At 39.4% G+C, this 20,075-nt stretch overlaps 1 pseudogene; it reads left to right on the top strand.

Moving 5' to 3' along the window:
* Positions 1-10,465: 10,465 nt before the first annotated feature.
* On the top strand, positions 10,466-19,693 carry LOC149114057 (uncharacterized; annotated as a pseudogene).
* The last annotated feature ends 382 nt before the right edge of the window (positions 19,694-20,075 follow it).

The following is a 20,075-nucleotide window of genomic DNA, read 5'->3' as shown; positions in this document are numbered from 1 at the left end:
CAGAGAACCAAAACAATTCAAAATCATCCCAGAAAGCTTTAGAACAAGGACAACTATATAAGAAATCATTCAACTTTTCTGGATGCGATTTGCAAAAAGTACATAGGTCATTTTAACAGACTTAACAACAACAGCAACAACAACTTTATTTGTACTCAACATAGAAATTAGAGTTAGATGAACGCGGGGGATCCTTTCTTGAACAGTGGCTAGTAATCGAACCTATTCCGTTTTAAGTGATATCTTTCAGGGGTCTAATGAAGCTCAAGCAACGTCCACATTAGTCACCCCTAAGAGTTAAATTCAAATTTTCCGACGAGCATCCCTTGCCTTTTCATATGGGAGTTACCCCCCGGGTTTCTAAATGTCTAACGGGAAGTGAAGGAGTGATGGAGTGAAATTATTCCACCACTACAAATTGGAAAATAATAAATATTTTCCAAGTTAAAAATAAGAAAAAGACATGCAAGAGCACACACACAAAGCAGGCTAATTATATATACAGATTTAGTGAAAAATAGTTGGATGATACAGTGTACTGATGAGAGTAGTTGCCTATTGTGTACTGATGAGAGTAGTTGGCTATAACTTATTTTATACAGTTTGGAATTAGTATATAAGATAGAGTTAAGTACTTTGTACCGAAATGCTCTCACATAAGGTTCTAGAGTAACTTTTGTAATTTACTAGCTGCACTCAGTAATTGTGCCTTTTTGCCTATAAAAAGTGAATAGTATTGTTTTCATTTCTTTTCCATTACATCAAAAACCTGATTATCAATAGTCAAGGTGGGGGAGGTTGTTGATGGAGTGGCAGTGATTATATTATTTCTTAGATAGTTTGTCACAGAATAGCGAAGTCCAGTCCATACCAGGAAATTTGTTTTTCGAATCTTTTTGGCGATAACATCAAACCACTCAGTATTGTTCAAGTTAAATAACAGATCACTTACATAACTAGTGAGACAATCTCAGATAGTGCAGAGCGCAATTGATAGCTCTGATACAGTAGTCCCATAAGTACTCACCCATGCTCGGTTCACTTCCGGTTTGTGTCTACCTTAGTAGTCTGCTACGGCTTTTCCCCTTTGCAGTGTGTATGTTTCAAGGTTGTACTTTCATTCAAGGTCCAAAAATTACGCACAAATTAATTACTACTGGTGTTTTACGTTGATTTTACGTTCATTTTAAATTTAATAATACGCTGAAGCAGCAAACGTGACAATTTAGCTCTTCACGCCAACTTTGTAACTTGATACTTTTGTTTCCTCGCAGAGGCATGTAATATGAAACCCTTGTTTTCTCCAAAACATACGGAAGATGTCCTTGTTTTTTGGAGATAAATGAAAGAAAGTTTAATATCTGATGTGGTGATGAAGAAACGGAACAGAAACAATGTTGTTTTATTAAAAATGCAAATTTTTACCGATGAACAGGAACTAATTTAATTATCAGATAGTCACGAAATACCACTTTCTTCTTCTGTTGCCACCTTTGTTGTTAACAATAAAACAATTCAAAATTATTACGCAACGATATTGATGGCTGAGAAGCATTTCAACGAAAAGTATTGAAGATAAACAGCGCTACTTGGCTGATATGAATGAGTCTCCTCAAAGACTGATTAAATTAATTTGCGCTTTCATTAGGTGCCACGGCGTCTGCAGCAATATTTGAGCATTTTCCTGGTTTCTTTTATTACAAATTTACAATTTGCGGAGTATTAAAGCCACTAACTTGGGAACTTTTTGGTCTCTCTTACAGACACAATTAAGGCAAGAAATAAACAAGCCGCTAAAGAGAAGCAATACATTTGAACCCTGACAAGCACACTATTGTAGATTGAAAACAGCAGATGATATTTGTTGAACCGACCTGTGTGTAATTCTAAAAGCTACGCAGCCACAGTAACGTTTCACTTTTGCAATAAAAAGGGACAATTGGCGCTACCTGAAAAATAACTGCCGTCCTTGGTCACATGATATGACATTTAAAATACCACGTGAAAAGATAGTGTATAACACTAACGATGCTAGAACGCATGCGTCTTACATGTTGAGCTCTACCATAAGGAAAACCACTCAACATTTGTGCGTGATTCCGTATACAATGTATCCTTCACCTAATATAGAAGCCACGAACCCTAACTAATCTACGCATGCGTTTAGGACAAATTAGTTTTGTTCTAAGGAGAATGGTACCACAAGGAGAGCAAGGGGTTACCTGAAACAAATATATAACTTTGCGATGTTCAAAGTTAAGCGATGGTGATGAAATGTGTTTTACGTAGACTACACATGTACCTTTCCCACCCTACTCCCACTACTTCCTTGCCTCTAGACTAATTAATTAATTGAAATTAATTAATTAAACAAACATTAAAGTTTACACCTTAGCGCCATAGGGCCATAGTGTCATAGCGCCATAGCGCCATAGCGGCTTAGTTCCTTAGCGGCAGGCAACCCCCATAACCATCCCAATAGTGCACTCTGCACTAAAAACGTTGAACTCGAAATAACTTTCATAGTAGACCGGAGAGCCATGCACACGGATTTCGTTATTGTTGCAAATTATATAATTCTAGTCCTTATTTGATGCGAAGAAAATCAGACCACCACTTCAAAAGTTCAGTGTAGAATTGAGAACGGATTGAGAAGTCTTTTACATCGAAATTACACTTAAAAAGGAAAAGTCCTCCGTATTTGGCTTGAAGATGGCAGCGCAAATAACTTTTCCAGGTACCACTATTTAAACTAAAAATGCTCTTTAACCATGCTAGCCTTAAGGATTTGCTCATGCATTCAAGATCTATCATTTTTAAACCCCCTTTCTCATAATCATTTATTGTTGACAATCTCGTAACCTTATCAGTACCTTTCCCAAAAAAGTTATAAAGAATTCGATTTAATTCTGTAATTACCCCTTCTGGGGTTGGTATTAATGAAAATAAATAGACCATTTGGGGGATTACGAGAGCTTTGATTATTGTCACCTTTCCGTACAAAGATAGACCTCTGGATGACTAGATGTTTACAAGTTTTTTTATTTTATCTAGATTTTCTATAAAATTCTTTTCCCGTAGCAATTTTTCATCATATGAATAATAGACTCCAAGTGCTTTGATAGGCTCATCGGGCCAATTAAGACCCAAGGGTTTTATTTTATTGTTTCTAAAGCAATCCACATTCCTTGCGTTTTAGTGCAGTTAACCGTTAGACTAGACCCACGCGTAACATGACTCTCGCCTTACAGCATATGGAGGTGTTGTGTTACAACGGTTTGAATTTATAAAGGTTTGTATGGGAATGCAACGGCTTTGCTTGAAAAGCCAATTGTTCTTATATTTTGTGAATAAAATCTACTTACCCTGTTGCTGTGTTGTATTCTTTGTTGTTTGCCAGCTCCTCGGGCCGATCTAACGCGATTTCGGCGAGTTATCGTTCTGTGGGTTTCCATTACTAAAAGAAAGACAAGACCGGACAATGATTTCCGGAGTGCCCGCCGCTCCAGGCGAATAAATCCACTGAAAATAACCCTGCCGGCTCAATTCCTCCGTAGAATCGAAGAAGAGATGTTGAAGTTCCATGTCAGTTCACTCGCTACGCGATTCCGTCCACAACGCCTTCGCTACGAAACATTTATGTCGAGATTGCTTCGCTCGCAAATTCGAAAACAGCCGCGTCACAAAAGTTAAGACACTTTTGCGGTTCGCATAGTACGTTGGGTCACTATAATTAGCCCGACCGGGGGTAGTCAGCAACGATTTGTCAACAAGCAAACCAAAATGCTCCCCGGGTACCCTCGTGATTTATTTGACAAGCCCACCAAGACACGCATTGTTACCATCGACCAATCAAAGTCAGTCCTAAGATTCTCTAACCGAAACAAGTGATAGGTTGAGGTATCACTGAATTCCTAATTTTCAACCTTCTGCTTTCATTTCATCGTCTCTCCCGGTTAATAACACGCACCCGTTGTAGCTAGTTCCAGCCGATCCCAGGAATGCAAATCTCATTAGCAGTCAGTGCTCTGTCTGATAACCATAACGAGTACTTTTAAGGTAATATCGGAGATTCGGTGATATTTCTTTCTAAAAACAAAAACTGAAATAGTGTTCAACATAACCTTGCTCAGCACGTTTGCGAAAATCTATTGGTTCCTTTCAGAGGTTTCTTTAAGAGCACTCGGCTAACCTCCAGGTACGATTTCCGTACAGCGCTATACATTAATTATGTATGCAACTATCTCAAACTATCACATTATACTCAAACAGCAATCGTGAAAAGAACGAGTCAGTCAAAAAATTGCATGCATAATTAATGTAAGGGGTGGTGCGAGAATCTTGCCAACCTCCTTGTCAAAATAAGAGAGCCCCTCTGCCAGTTTTGTCCACATAGTATAACTTCCACTGACAGAATCGCTATGATTACGATAACGACCACAAAGCGCTTTGTGGTGTATTGAATAGGCCACAAAGCGCTTTGTGGTGTTTTGAATAGGCCACAAAGAGCTTTGCGGTGTTTTGAATAGGCCACAAAGCGCTTTGTGGTGTGAAAAATTGGAAAAACCAAATTATTTCAGAAAATAGCTGTGAGACATTTGCGAGTCAACGAGCCATCCAGTTTTCAATGTTAAATCCCAAAATAAAACACCACATAGCGCTCTGTGGTGTTTTGAATAGGCCAGAAAGCACTCTGTGGTGTTTTGAGTAGGCCACAAGGCGCTCTGTGGTGTTTTCAATAGGCCACAAAGTGCTCTGTGGTTTTTTGACTACTACTGCTGTTTTGTAAAGCAAAGCGAACTAGGAACAGTTAGAAAGCACTCCGGCCATAAAAATCTACTCGACAAGAAAATTTCTGTAGTAAATGTTCGATGCTACAGGAGACGGCTTACCCAAAAAGGTTCAGTCAGCCTCAACAAACTTATACTGAGAAGAGGGCTTTCGCGAACCGGATTTCATGTGAGTGACAAGATTGGGAGTAGAGAAATATTGCGCAGATTGAGTGGTAGTTTTACAGCACCGAAACTAAAATTGGTCACACTGCTTCTCAGAAATTTTGTTTTGCCTCTGTAATATCATTAAACGATCTGAATAATTTGAGGATAATCAAAGCGCGGAGTTTAATATTGGCTGGCCGGGAACACGCAGTTCGCAAACCGGAGAGCAACCACTGTTTAAATCTTCGATCGAACTTTCATATTGAATTTGAAACTGAAAATACACTAAGCGGTCAATTTCCGATAGAAATCTTGTGAGGTAAATGCCATTCTTGCACATAGTCGCTGCATATTTACGTTCAGAGTCACTCTGGTTTAGAGTAAAGACATACAAAGTCAAATACTGCTTCCGTACGCTACCCCTCCAAAAATCAATTTTGCTCGAAGACCGAACTGCAACGGAGTTTAATTACCAGTCTTATGCTGCGTGTTATTAGATACAACGCATGATATGATTGGCTCCGTATATCACATTACGTCAGAGGACATGTCTGCTACATAGGACATAACTGCAACGGTACACATGTACGATGAACCGCGCTCGGCCCATGGCCGCGCGGTTAAATATAAGAATAATTGGCTTTTGAAGCAAAGCCGTTGCATTCCCATACAAACCTTTATAAATTCAAACCGTTGTAACACAACACCTCCATATGCTGCAAGGCGAGAGTCATGTTTCGCGTGGTCAAATTCGGTCGTTATGTAAAAGTACATGCCATATGTCACGTCAGCCTGAACGTTCGCATAAAAAGGATAACAGTGAGAGCTTGGGCCGCCTGTGTATAGCGATGCCAGTTATTTCTATATTTTGCCCAACAGCAATGGCTAACGCTTCAGCTGCCAAAACAAGATATCGCGATAGGGGGTCACCTTACCTTACTCCACGTTCTAAAGTGAGGAAGTCTGAAATCGTACCGTTGTTTATTATGCTTAGGGTTAGGGTTATAAAAGGTTTTAACCCAACAAACAAATTCGGGACCAAAATTGAAAGATTCTAAGCATTCTAAGATAAAATCCCATTCGACACTGTCAAAAGCTTTTCGAAAATGAAGAAATATCATTATTCCGGAAATTCCGGAAATTCCATTATGTCAAAGATCGATCCTACCGTTTCACCAATATAGCGATCTTTGATGAAACCAATTTGATTATAGTGGATGATATTAGGTAAACTGATATTTTTTAACCTAGAAGCTATGACTTTGGACAATATCTTTGTACCTACATTTAACAGAGAAATTGGCCGCCAGTTTTCTAATAAGGTACGATCTTTGCCCTTTTTTTTTTCAATAAGAGTTATTACAGCTTGCTCCTGAGAACTTGATAATTCTATATTCTCACAACATTCATTTACACATTTTATGAAAGGTTCACTGATTAAGCGCCACAGCTTCTTATAAAACTCATCAGGAATGCCGTCGTTTCCTCGCGCTTTGTTATTTTGAAAAGTTTCAAGAATTAATTCGCATTCATTCAAAAGAATTTTGCTCTCGTGTGACTGTTTTTCTTCTTCTGATAGTTTTGGAATATTCAAATTATTTAAGAATCATTTGGCAGCATATCTATTATCTGTCTCATTCCTGCCACTCAGGCTATCTTTAAAACGAGGAACGGGGAATCGGGGAATGGGAATGGGAATGGGAATGGGAATGGGAACGGGGAACGGGGAACGGGGAACGGGGAACGGGGAACGGGGAACGGGGAACGGGGAACGGGGAATCTTTAAAATGGGGAATCTTTAAAAGCGGGAATCTTTAAAATGGGGAATCTTTAAAAGCGGGAATCTTTAAAACGGGGAATCTTTAAAAGCGGGAATCTTTAAAATGGGGAATCTTTAAAATGGGGAATCTTTAAAAGCGGGAATCTTTAAAATGGGGAATCTTTAAAAGCGGGAATCTTTAAAATGAGGAATCTTTAAAAGCGGGAATCTTTAAAACGGGGAATCTTTAAAAGCGGAAATCTTTAAAATGGGGAATCTTTAAAAGCGGGAATCTTTAAAAGCGGGAATCTTTAAAACGGGGAATCTTTAAAAGCGGGAATCTTTAAAATGGGGAATCTTTAAAAGCGGGAATCTTCAAAATGGGAAATCTTTAAAAGCGGGAATCTTTAAAATGGGGAATCTTTAAAAGCGGGAATCTTTAAAAGCGGGAATCTTTAAAACGGGGAATCTTTAAAAGCGGGAATCTTTAAAACGGGGAATCTTTAAAAGCGGGAATCTTTAAAATGGGGAATCTTTAAAAGCGGGAATCTTTAAAATGGGGAATCTTTAAAAGCGGGAATCTTTAAAAGCGGGAATCTTTAAAATGGGGAATCTTTAAAACGGGGAATCTTTAAAAGCGGGAATCTTTAAAGTGGGGAATATTTAATAGCGTTAATCTTTACTGAAAAGTGAACGAGAATCTCTCAGTTTCCCACCGGAAGCTATTTATTCTCTCACATGTATCAACTCAACAGGTACAGAGACAGTTGTGGAATTTATTCATTGTAATTTTATTGCACGCTATTAAAGCACATCGATTTCGCGGGATAGTGGAGCGGTTCAAATCTCGATTCTCACTCTGAGATCCGCTAGACCAACCAAAGAATCTAACCGCCTGGATTTATCTTAACTCCGGACTGTGACGTTTAGTTTCGCAGCGATGGATATTTGTCGTAGCCTTATCATGTGCTAATGGAAGGACTTACGACTTAACGACAAATATATAGCAGGGAAAACACGTTTTTGATTGTTTAATCGATAAATCAACAGTCTCCTCAGATGACGTCGCTAAAATTCAAACTACAAAACTATTAATTATCCTGAGATTTTACTTTCATGATGTGTAAGAGCAGCTGAAAACTAATAGTCATACAAATTTTTGCTCCAAGTGGGTTCTTGGTTTTGTAATAGACTGCGCTTGAATTTCTAATCTTTTGCGTGACGCGGCATTTACATGACGGGCAAGAAAGCTGTCATGTTGGTTAAGAGAGTGACTTATTTCGGGGAATTTGGCTATCTGAACAGTTCATGTATTAGAAAAAGTATTATTTTTAAAATGTTTTTGAGTTCCTGAAGAGAAAAATTCACGCTTTTGTAGCAAAACTCAGTGACAGATGTTTCTGCTGGTTTCCGGCCGCCATCCGGATGGGCGCCAGCATGGCGTCTCCATCAAAATCTCTATAAATTTGGGTAAAAAAATTCTCCGCATGTCTTGCTTAAGAAACATTGCTGTGACCTGAATCTTAGCGAAAGTCATTGCATATTTACCTTCTTTCTCTTCAAGATTCTGGACTTTATCGTTTGAACTGTTTTGAGTTTTATTTTGTTTATTTTGAATGGCATTACACTGAAAACCGGCAATAAAACAATTCGATGCTCGATGCCCGAACGATGTGAGGGCGAATTTCGCGTATAATCCGTCATTGCGTGCTTAATGATACCTCTTTCTACGCCATGCGGTCATGCGAAGACAATTTCAAAGTGCCCATTGCATTCACTTTAAAGAAGAAAGAATCGGTGGCTTTGAAGGTCTTCCACAGTTTAAGTGGAATGATCTCGGCGAACAAGATGTGATAGGGGAAGGGTCGTTTGAAGCCGTTTTTATCACAAAAACCAGGAACGAGGACGGAAAGTCAAAACAGTGGTTGACAAGAAATCACCCGCTCTTAATAAAGATTCCCCATTTTAAAGATTCCCGCTTTTAAAGATTCCCCATTTTAAAGATTCCCGCTTTTAAAGATTCCCCATTTTAAAGATTCCCGCTTTTAAAGATTGCCCATTTTAAAGATTCCCGCTTTTAAAGATTTCCCATTTTAAAGATTCCCGCTTTTAAAGATTCCCCGTTTTAAAGATTCCCGCTTTTAAAGATTGCCCATTTTAAAGATTCCCGCTTTTAAAGATTTCCCATTTTAAAGATTCCCGCTTTTAAAGATTCCCCGTTTTAAAGATTCCCGCTTTTAAAGATTGCCCATTTTAAAGATTCCCGCTTTTAAAGATTGCCCATTTTAAAGATTCCCGCTTTTAAAGATTCCCCATTTTAAAGATTCCCGCTTTTAAAGATTCCCCGTTTTAAAGATTCCCGCTTTTAAAGATTCCCCATTTTAAAGATTCCCGCTTTTAAAGATTCCCCGTTTTAAAGATTCCCGCTTTTAAAGATTCCCCATTTTAAAGATTCCCGCTTTTAAAGATTCCCCATTTTAAAGATTCCCGCTTTTAAAGATTCCCCATTTTAAAGATTCCCCGTTCCCCGTTCCCCGTTCCCCGTTCCCCGTTCCCCGTTCCCCGTTCCCCGTTCCCCGTTCCCCGTTCCCCATACCCATTCTCCGATTCCCCGTTCCCCGTTTTAAAGATAGCCCTGCCACTCATGTATAAATTTGATAGAAACGCTTTTTTTCAGATAGTATTCTGAGGGAACCTGTTGTTACCGATTCATTAATAGTCAATTTTCGCATATGCTTCTTTATGTGATTTCTCTTCTCCAAGTTGAGAAAATACTTTGTGCCCTTCTCGCCATGTTCGCACTAGCAGACCCGCGCACGAATAATCATTCCTTTAGTTTTTTCTTCGTAAAACAATCCTAGCTTTTCTACAGCTGCATGGAAGAGATTTGCATTTGCGTCACTAGGGTCTGATACGTATAATTTACTAAGATGTGTGTATTCATTTTGGAGCCTTTTTTTTTGTCACTTTTCTCTTTAGCTCTTCTTTTTGAATACTGGATTGCGTGGGCTCTTATATTAAATTTAATCCCTTTCGTGAATCAAGCCAACAGCACGGTGATGTTCAACTGCGTCACTTCACACCTGTAACCACGACACAGCTAGCGAAGTATTGGTAAGTCTGCTCGTAAGTCATGTGATCTGGATCCTATCCCGGCTACAGTCCTAAGAAAGGGCCTATCGAATCTTTTACCTATCATTGCTAAGATAGTTAATGTGTCTCTAACTGAAGCTGTGGTGCCTTCTAGTCTAAAATCTACATCACTGCATCCACTCCTTAAGAAAGCTAGTCTGCTATATGATGAATTCAGCAGCTTCCGTTCAGTTTCAAACCTTTCGTTCATTTCGAAGCGTGTCGAAAAGGTTGTAGCAGCTCAGACATGCATGCACGTTGATGACAACAACTTAAGTGAACTTTACCAGTCAGCGTACAAGAAACACCATAGCACCGAAACGGCCTTGATTAAGGTTCAGGATAACATTCTCCGGGCCATTGACAATAACTGTTGTTTGATACTGCTGCTACTCGACCTTTCAGCGGCATTTGATACTGTAGATCATCGTATCCTCTTAGACCATCTGTCAGAACGGTTCGGTATCATAGGAAATGTTCTAGAGTGGTTCCGCTCACATTTGTCTAATCGACACCAAGTGGTGAAAGTGAATAGTCACGAGTCGACTTCTCGTGAAATCCGCGCTGTGGCGTACCCCAGGGTATTGTCCTCGGACCTATTCTATTCCTGCTTTACACATCTCCACTGGGTGATGTGATGAGGTACCACCATGTCAAGTTCCATCTGTACGCTGACGATACTCAGATGTATCTAACCTTTGAATCGTCTCCTGACTCCTCGGAGATGGTCAAAGTCATGATGGAAGCTTGTGTACGCGACATTATTGCATGGATGACAGCTAATATGTTAAAGATGAACAAAGACAAGACTGAGTTCCTTGTCTTAAATGGTCATCATCGCCCACTCCCTCCACTAACTACCATCTCAGTCCGTGATGAGGAAATCAACAGATCAACGAAAGCTAGAAATATCGGCGAAATTTACGATACATCCATGTCTATGGAAAGTCACATTATGGCTATTTGCATGGCAGCATTCTACCATCTTCGGAATATCAGTCGTATTAGGAAGTATTCAAGTTCCCAAACGGCTGAAATGCTTGTACACGCGTTTGTATCCGTCCTCCAGATTAGATTATTGCAACTCACTATTGTATGGTCTACCAAAGGAATCACTAAAGAAATTACAGCACGTTCAAAATGCTGCAGCCAGGATTGTTACGCATACGCGTAAATGTGATCATATAACACCAGTACTCTGTCAACTTCACTGGTTACCTATTGAAGAACGTAGAGTTTTTAAGATTGTTTTACTGACATTGAATGCTTGAACGGCTTAGCGCCACCATACCTCTGTGACCTTATAACAAAATATGTGCCCAGACGCAATTTGTGATCAATCAATGGCCATCGCTTGGTTGACGTTGGTTACAAACTCACCAGATATGGTTCAAAATCATTTTCTGTAGCTTCGACTAAACTCTGGAACGCACTGGCGCTGGATACCCGTTCAAGTGACAATTTGATGCAATTCAAGCGCAATCTTAAAACACATCTTTTTAGGAAAGCTTTTTACTAGATAATTTATTATTGGTTAGTCAGTTATTTAGTTATTTAGCTAGGTGGGTAGGTAGGTAGTTAGTTAGTAAGTCTTTATTATTTTTAGTCTCTATTCTGATTTTTACAGCTTAGTTATTTTATTAGTTATTTTAATTTACTAATTTTTTATATAGTTCTACGTTTTCATTAATTTTCATTGGTGAGATATTTTTAAACTCATTGTAAAGCGCTACTGGATAGTGATAGAAAAGCGCTATATGAAGTAAAGTATTATTATTATTATATGGTTATGTGACTTGCCGTTTGTACGGCAAGGACGTTTTCGAAGGGTGCTTCAATGAAATTTAGTGGATTTTTTTTAAAACTCTTAGATTTTTGTTCTAGCGCAAATTTGGATTTTATGAGATTATATTTCTACATTCCTTCTGTCTTTGTGTTCTGGTGTCCTCCAGGTCAGGTAGAGGGTCTGTAAAATCTTCAACTCTTCCCGAGCGCCTTCATGTTGGACCATATACACACATGCTCGTAGCATTCGTTGTGCATCCGACGTCGCCCGATCTCCGCAAGGAAACAAAATGCCGCCAGTTGATGCAAGAAGCATTTAACGGGGCATACCATCTTGTTAAATAGAATGAGAGTAAATAATTCCGTAAAACTTTTTTCAACATTTGAGGAGTTGAACCCTTTGAATTGCAGAGGGAGACGTTGAAGGAAGTTTTGGCAGTGATAATTTCTGATCGAGTAATCTTTTTCTTTACCGCTTCGAAGGGCCCGTTGTCCCTTGCGCATATTATTGATTACCACAAAAAGTAAAACAGGATGTAAAAGACATCCAGTTCTTTTTTTTAAGTTAGGTAAGCTAAATTTTTCAAAGCGGGTGCACCTTGAAATGGCGGTAAAAAATTCGAGAGCAAACCGTGGCGCTGAGAAGAAAGACTACAACTCCATCTTGATGTTCTAAACAAAACCTGTTTTATTTCACATGAACAAAGAAAGGCGTGTAATTACAATCAAGATGGTATTTAACACGAAAGGAACGCTAATGAGAAAACAAACTTGTCTCTACTCACAGAGTCACTTTTTGCTTCCGCTCGGACGAAGTCTTGCCGTCAGATCGCCATTATTCCAGCCGTTATTCATCGTTAAAGAGCTTCATCGAGTCGCTCCTTTCGGTTTATAGCCATATAATGCCTTTGGGAAGTGTTTTCTCAAGACCATGGAAACGAAACGAATATTTCCTTGCGGAAGAAACAACGATCACGCGATAACGTAGTCCAAATCTCAAGTTTAACAAACACTGCGCCGTCCTAACAAACGAGAAAATCACAGTCCAGTTTCTCTTCCACTAGCAGAGAATGCTTACACAAGAGGGAACCTGGTAAGAAGGAATATCCTGTGGAAAATGACCGTCGATCTCTCTAAACGCAACGCCAAGGCAGACTAGAAACGTCGAAGGCGTAATTCAACCGATTATCAAAATTTGAACAAATGTACGAGCAGCCTGGTGAGAGGCTCAACTACGTCGCCAAATCTTATTTGTCCCCCGCCATTTTGAAACATTTGAAGGCGGGAAATGAGTGCGCATGCTCAGCGGTTTTTGAGACCTGAAAGCATATCATTTTCAGAGCTTTCAAGCCTCCGCTTTCACAATGAACTAATTATTTTACGCGGCCCGCAAGACTTGCCTCCTTTGTGTTGAAAGTCTGGCTACGGCTATGAACTTCTACTGGCTTCAAACGCAGCGAAGGAATAGACCAATTCCGATATATTAAAATTTTAACTTGGCTCGAGGCCTAGGGAAATAAAACAAAAGAAATCGCCTCGAGGATGAGGGATGAATAATTAATTTCTTTTGTTTTATTCCCCTAAGCCTCGGAGCCAAGTTAGAATTTTGATATATCGGAATTCGCCTATTATTTTCAAATTCTTCGATGATTGTTTGCGCGTTCTGTGTTTTATTTCTATTTTATTGTTTGAGGTTTTCGTGTTTGAGTGTGATACAAACTTGACAGATGTAAACATATTGCATGTGAGTTCCTTTTGGCGAGGGAGAAGATATTGGAAGGGACCCATACCTTAGTTATGTTACCGAGGGAGGACTTGTTTGGTCACAGCATTTGTTTTAGTCCTCCGAATTTGCCTTTCGGTACCCCACACATGAGTGGCACACAGTACAAAGACCCCCTTTGTGGCCTCTTAAACGTCCCGTATTTACTACTTTCACGTCATGGATAGTTAAGTTCCCAACTGCAAGTGAAGCAGATGGTCTACACTCATCAATTTTGCTTCGGCCGTTTTCCTTTTCATTTCGGTTTTTGCTTTTGTTTAGTGTTTGTTTTTGTTTCTTTTTTGAACACAAAAAAAGCAAAACAGAAACCAAAATTAAAACGAAAGACAAAACAAAAACTAAAACAACAAGAAGCTATTCCTCAGAAAGAAATATTGTTTCGTTTCCGGAAGGATATTTAAAGTCTGAGAAAGGCGAGGGTTTTGATATCTTGTGCATGAGAAGTCCTGGGGTGAGGGGGATATGTGCTAATGCGCCGTTTTGCACCGCACTGATCTGCCCAGTTGCCAGAGCCTGGGGGTTTTCGTCAAGGTGAGGTTTAGTACTGAACCTACTGTGAAAGCGAAAGGGCTAATTAATTTAAGTTGTCAACACACGTATCAGTTATTACAGTCAACGCGCTTCGAAATGTATTCAGTTACTTGTGATACTTCACTTTGACTCTGCCATAGGGGAGGGGGTTGCTCCCTTGCAACGGCTATATAGGTATGTCCAGCGTCAGAGGGACATGTTTTTTTAAGGCATTTTAGACAGAAGTTGAGTATCGATTTTGGTCATTTTGGTCTCAAACTGGGTATGGTTTTTGCACTCTAGTCTTGGTTTTTAGAAGAAGCTACTTTTTGCATCATTATCGATAATACCAGCAACTAAAGCCATTCACAATACCTTTAACATCATTCTGAACTAGAGAACCACGGCAGGTCTGAAACAGGGTATTAATTTAAGGGTCAGGCCATAAATAGGTTAGAAAAATCGCAGACTTTGGTCTTAAATAGGGTAAGTGCTTTGGGAAGCGGGCCGCACAGCCCCGCCAAATTTTTCAGAAATTCAAAGTATTGTGTGTGAGGCTAAATAAAGCTAAGAGGCAAAAGCATTTGACAGATAATTTTTCCATTTCTGTGCCGGACAGTCTTTGATTCGAATGGATGCGGCACTCTACGTTTCGTTGTCAGTGACGCAGTATATTTTTTCTTTTCAAAAAGGACACCTCATGTGTGACGAAAGTTGTGCAATTATACCTCCACTTTCGCTTGAATATTATGAAACTAAAATACAAATGCTATCGGTGTTTACATGGAAACCAGCCCTTGAAATGGCGCAGTATGTCGAAATACAAATTTTCTTATTTTTAAAAGCGCGCTCTAAGAAGTAAAGCTCCTGGAATTGTGGCGGAAAATTCGAGAAATTCAACTAAATCTGGAAAATGACGACACCTGCGGTATGAAGAAAGCCTCATAAAAAAGTCATATTGTGCCTATTTTGCAATATACCAACGTTAATTAAATTACATTATTTTTTTCTCAAGCATCCGAGGGGGCCGGATTCCCAAATCCTCGAATTTGATTGGCTAGTCATACGCACGTGACCGGTCCAGCTTTTTACGATACGGCCCACGGGCCGGATTTTTTCTTCGCAGCCTAAATTTCGCTCCTAAAAGTTGGCGGTAGTTGTCAATCTTTTGCCTTTCTTACACGTCCATCGACGATTAGTCAACGCAAGTTTATCTCTGTTCACTTTAAAATGGCAAGGAAAGTCACTCCAAGTAAATTCAATCGAGTGTTTTGAAGTTGTGAGAGTTTGCTTGGTTGTTTGTAGCTCGGCGCTGTAATGGCGCGTAATCCTGTTTCTCTCCCCATAAAATTTGAGTCAATTTCAGTCGAGTTTACCTCTCCGATCGTTGCTGTATTTAGGAGAATTTCTGTGGAATACACTTAACGAATTTCCTCGCTTTCTGCTATTCAATTTACGGTAGAAAAGTCTGATTTCAAGTGATTTTAAAAGCAACGACTGACAGAAATTGTTTTTGTAGTAAAACTTCAAACTTCGCACGAAGTTTCACACCGCAAAAACAATTTTTGAGAACTTAACTGGTAAAATAAATGGAACTAACATAAAGTAGTTCGAAAAAAATCTGTTCTTTAATACATCTTTCTTTGTCTACTATCTGAGTTACTCGTTCGTTGCCGAAATTTTTTACAAATCGTTAGTAGACGGCGCGGAAGCTGATTCAATGACAAGAGTTGCGTAAACAAACCCATTTGTAATCTGTAAAACCAACTTACTGCAGGAGAGAAAAATAAACATGTTATTTGCCGGCTTAGGGTCGGTCCGTATAGTGAAAAACTGTGACCTCGGGCTCGAAAATGCTGCCTTGCGGCCTCGGGCAGCATTTTCAAGACCTCGGTCACAGTTTTTCACCATACGGACCTCCCAGCCGGCAAATAACATATATTTATTTTTTTCTCAAGCATCTGAGCGGGCCGGAATCCTAACTCCTGGAATTTGATTGGCTAATCATATGCACGTAACCGGTCCAACTTTTTACGATACGGCCCACGGGCCGGATTTTTTCCCCCTGCCTAAATTTCGCTCCTAAAAGTTAGCGGTAATCGTCAATCTTTTGCCTTTTTGACACATCCATCGACGATTAGTCAACGCAAGTTTATTTCTGTTCACTTTAAAATGGCAAGGAAAGTCACTGTAAGTAAATTCAATTGAGTGTTTTGAAATTGTGAGAGTTTGCTTAGTTGTTTGTAGCTTGGCGCTGTAATGGCGCGTAATCCTGTGTTTCTCTCGCCGTAAAATTTGAGTCAATTTCAGTCGAGTTTACCTCCCTGATTGCTGCTGTATTAAAAGAATTTCTGTGGAATACACTTAACGAATTTCCCCGCTTTCTGCTATTCAATTTACGGTAGAAAAGTGACGAAGTGATATTAAAAGCAACGACTGACAGAAATTGTTTTTGTAGCAAAAAATTCAAACTTCACATAAAATTTCACACTGCAAAAACAATTTTCGAGAACTTAACTGGTGAAATAAATGCAACTAGCACAAAGTAGTTCGAAAAAAATCTGTTCTTTAATACATCTTTCTTTGTCTACTATCTGAGTTACTCGTTCGTTGACGAGATTTTTTACAAATCGTTAGTAGACGGCGCGGAAGCCGATTCAATGACAAGAGCTGCTTAAACAAACCCATTTGTAATCTGTAAAACCAATTTACTGCGGGAAAAAAAATAAATACGTTATTTGCCGGCTTACGGTCGGTCCGTATGGTGAAAAACTGTGACCGAGGTCTTGAAAATGCTGCCCGAGGCGGCCTCGGATAGCATTTTCAAGACCTCGGTCACAGTTTTTGCGGCCGAGGGCAGCATTTTCAAGCCCGAGGTCACAGTTTTTCATCATACGGACCTCCCAGCCGGCAAATAACATATATATATGATGAACTAGTTACCTTCCACAATATATCGTATCTGTAGTATCGTCCAAACGCACCAAGTCGTGTTCTTTCCCCGTAAACAGCCACAGAAAAGGGGCCGGATTGTTCTTCCTGATAAGTGTTCTGATTCACCAATATTATGTCGCCTTAGTTGTGATCTTAATCACATTTAAATCAAGCACGGAAACAGATATCTTCGTTTAGAATACATCGTTTCGATAAGACTTAGGAACATTTAAGTCGCCAATTATTTCTACCTGCATGACATTTTAATTTCCTTTTCTTTCCATGTCTCGAAATAAAATTTAGTTTCGAGAAGTTATTTTTGCTGAACATGTTTACCTTGTGAATTACAAGCGTTCACCCTGATAACATTCATGCTCAGTATGTCAATAAATCACTCTGAAACGGAAAACAGTACCATGATTGCTTTGTTGAACTAAACAAAACTAACTGCTTCCATCGGCTTAAAATATCGCATTAGTGGACAAATCGCGTGGGGTGGCGGTGTCTCTTCTTCGAAAATATATTTCTTTTTCACTATCACTATCAAGTCCAGTTCGCAGTTTCCTTGTGTAAGATAATAAAGACCTTTAGATCCACGTTTACCGCAAACGTCAAACTGCGGTTTGACGTTAGACGTTTGCCGTTCGCCATTCGGACGTAAACAGATTTAGATTGAAGTCAATTGGAGCAAATAGAAATTATCCTGTCAATACAGTAGAAATTGTCAAAATAACGCCGAGTTTGGAAAAAAAATGTTTTCTAGTATGTGTAGTTTTTAAAGAACTAAAGCATCACAAAACACACATTCGACTTAAGCCGCCGCCATATTGGATTTTCACTTAGGATAAGTGCCTTTCTTCAGATAACAACAAAAGGCTAGGTAATTGCTAATTTGCCTGAAACACTCATCCGATTTGTAGAAAAAGGGTCACTTTATTCGATTTCGGCATTTGTACGTGGCATAAAATACAATTCAAGGCAATAAAGCTTGTGGTAAATGACTTACGTGAAAACCTTCTTCTTAACGTTCAAAACGCCAGTCGAAAACCTCAAACGTGACTTCTGGCTCTGGTCACGTGATCCCTAGCGGTTAGCCGTTCGCGGGAAATGTGAATCTAAAAGTCTCTAATACCGAGAAACGAGCGTTTCACCGAACTGTTGCAAATGACACATTTTGTTGCGATGCACCGAGTTTTGGCTGAAACTTTGCCGCCTTATTTACATTAACAATTAAGAACTTTACTGAACTGAAAACAATACCGTTTTGTTTCTGAGGAAACGAAACAAAAATTACAAAAACAAAATTAAAAAAAAAAGAGCAACAAAAATTAAAAAACAAAATTAAAAACAAAACAAAAATTAAACAAGACGTTCTAAGAGTGTTTACTCTGGCTTCCTACAGCACTGAGTATCAAATCGCACTTTACGAGTAAACTCATTGAACACAATAGAAACAAATAAAAGAATCAAGATATTTTGCCATAAGAGTTACGCTTTGATATTTACTATTCCAGTTGCTTCGTTGAGTGTCCTCTTTATCCAATCGCATATTGTTTGCCTCAACTTCCAAGTTCTGTTTACGACCATTCTTGTGTTTTTGTTTTTGTTTTTTTAACATCTAAGGTGCACGTCTCAGCATCATAGTTTGTTTTTAAGCGTTTATTTTCACCACGGTGTTTTCGGCGTAGTTCGAACTCGTACACGGCTCATTTGTTATCTCGGAAGAAGGAGAGTCTGGGCCGGGCGTCATGAAAAACGGACGTGTATTTTAATCACTAACCTCTCGAAATCTCAGTAATTTTTATTTTTGCTCATGGATGACGTAAGTCATTCCATGAGCTTAGAAGGCAGTCCAATGGCACTCACTCACTCACTCCTCACTCACTCAATCACCTCGGAACAAAGAAGATGACCACGCAAGTAATCCGGAGAACATGGCGGCGTCACCACAAGCTTCTCCAGAGTCTTCTTCCCCCGAGACAAATTCTGACATGAAAGAGATTAAAGAAATGCTTGCAGTTATCCAAGGTCAAATGGCTACAGTTCTATCCGATAATAGGAAAATACAACGAGACCTAAAGACACTTAAAGAGTCGATGAACATGCAGGACCGCGAGCTTAAACAAACACAGCAACAACTGAAGAAAGCGATCGCTCAAAGCGATTTGCTAAGGAAGGAATTGGATACTGCTCTTTCAAAACTCGGGAAACAGCAAGAGGAAATCGACAGCATGTGGTGTAAGCAGGACAACCTTGAACAATATTCTCGCAAACACTCCTTGGAATTGCATGGAATCCCACGCAGTGCATATTCTTCCACCGATTTAAGAGGCGGTGATCAAGGTGACAAATGCTCTCAATGTCATCGTTCGCCCTGAAGACATCGAAATATCTCATCACATACGGCTCAAGCACAGTGAGGCGATTATAGTAAAATTTGTCAGCCATAAAGTTAAATCCCAAGTCTACAAAGCACGTACCAGGTTAAAGAATGTGTCCTTAACTGGCCTCTTTCAAGACTGTCCAGCATCTTCTCGAACCGAGTCAAACCGTATACACATGTGTGAAAGGCTAACAGCCCACAGGCGTCATCTCGTTAACAAGTTAAACACGAAACGGAGGAACAACGAACTGCTGAGTGTTTGGACGATGGATGGCAAGGTTTTTATCAAGACGTCTCCGGAAGGCTCGCCAATTAGAATATCCTGCGACGAAGACTTGGACAATCTTTAAACTACTCACTCGTTGACGGAAGTATAAACGTTAGAACCTGATAACTATGCTATGTGTCTTTATTATTATGATTATAGTGTTAAGGGAGGTTTTTGGAGCTTTTCGTTTTCGTTAGCCTCTTCCGTCAGGGACCGGACTTAATCTAGCTTTTGGGATATATATAGTATTATTTATTTATTTATTTATTTATTTATTTATTTTGCTGTTATCTTTTTCTTTCAGAAAACTCGTTTATTTACCGTAGCTACGTTATATCTTTCACTTATGCTCGATCCAACAGCATGCAAATTTCTATCGTTAAATGTGAGAGGTTTAAAAGATAAAAAGAAACGCAGATCTATTTTTACTTCAATATTTGAAAGACCAAAACTGCCATTTTTACTTTCTGCAAGAGACGTATTCGGAACCTTAAGACGAAATTGTCTGGAAAAGTGAATGGGGAGGAGAAATTCTGTATTCGCATGGCGCAAACCGGAAAGAGGGCGTCTGCATTTTGATAAGC

This window comes from Orbicella faveolata, unplaced genomic scaffold (genome assembly GCF_042242905.1).
Source record: "Orbicella faveolata isolate gen_17 unplaced genomic scaffold, um_ofav_v1 contig_14, whole genome shotgun sequence".
NCBI lineage: Eukaryota > Metazoa > Cnidaria > Anthozoa > Scleractinia > Merulinidae > Orbicella > Orbicella faveolata.
This window is presented reverse-complemented; position numbering and strand designations above follow the sequence as displayed.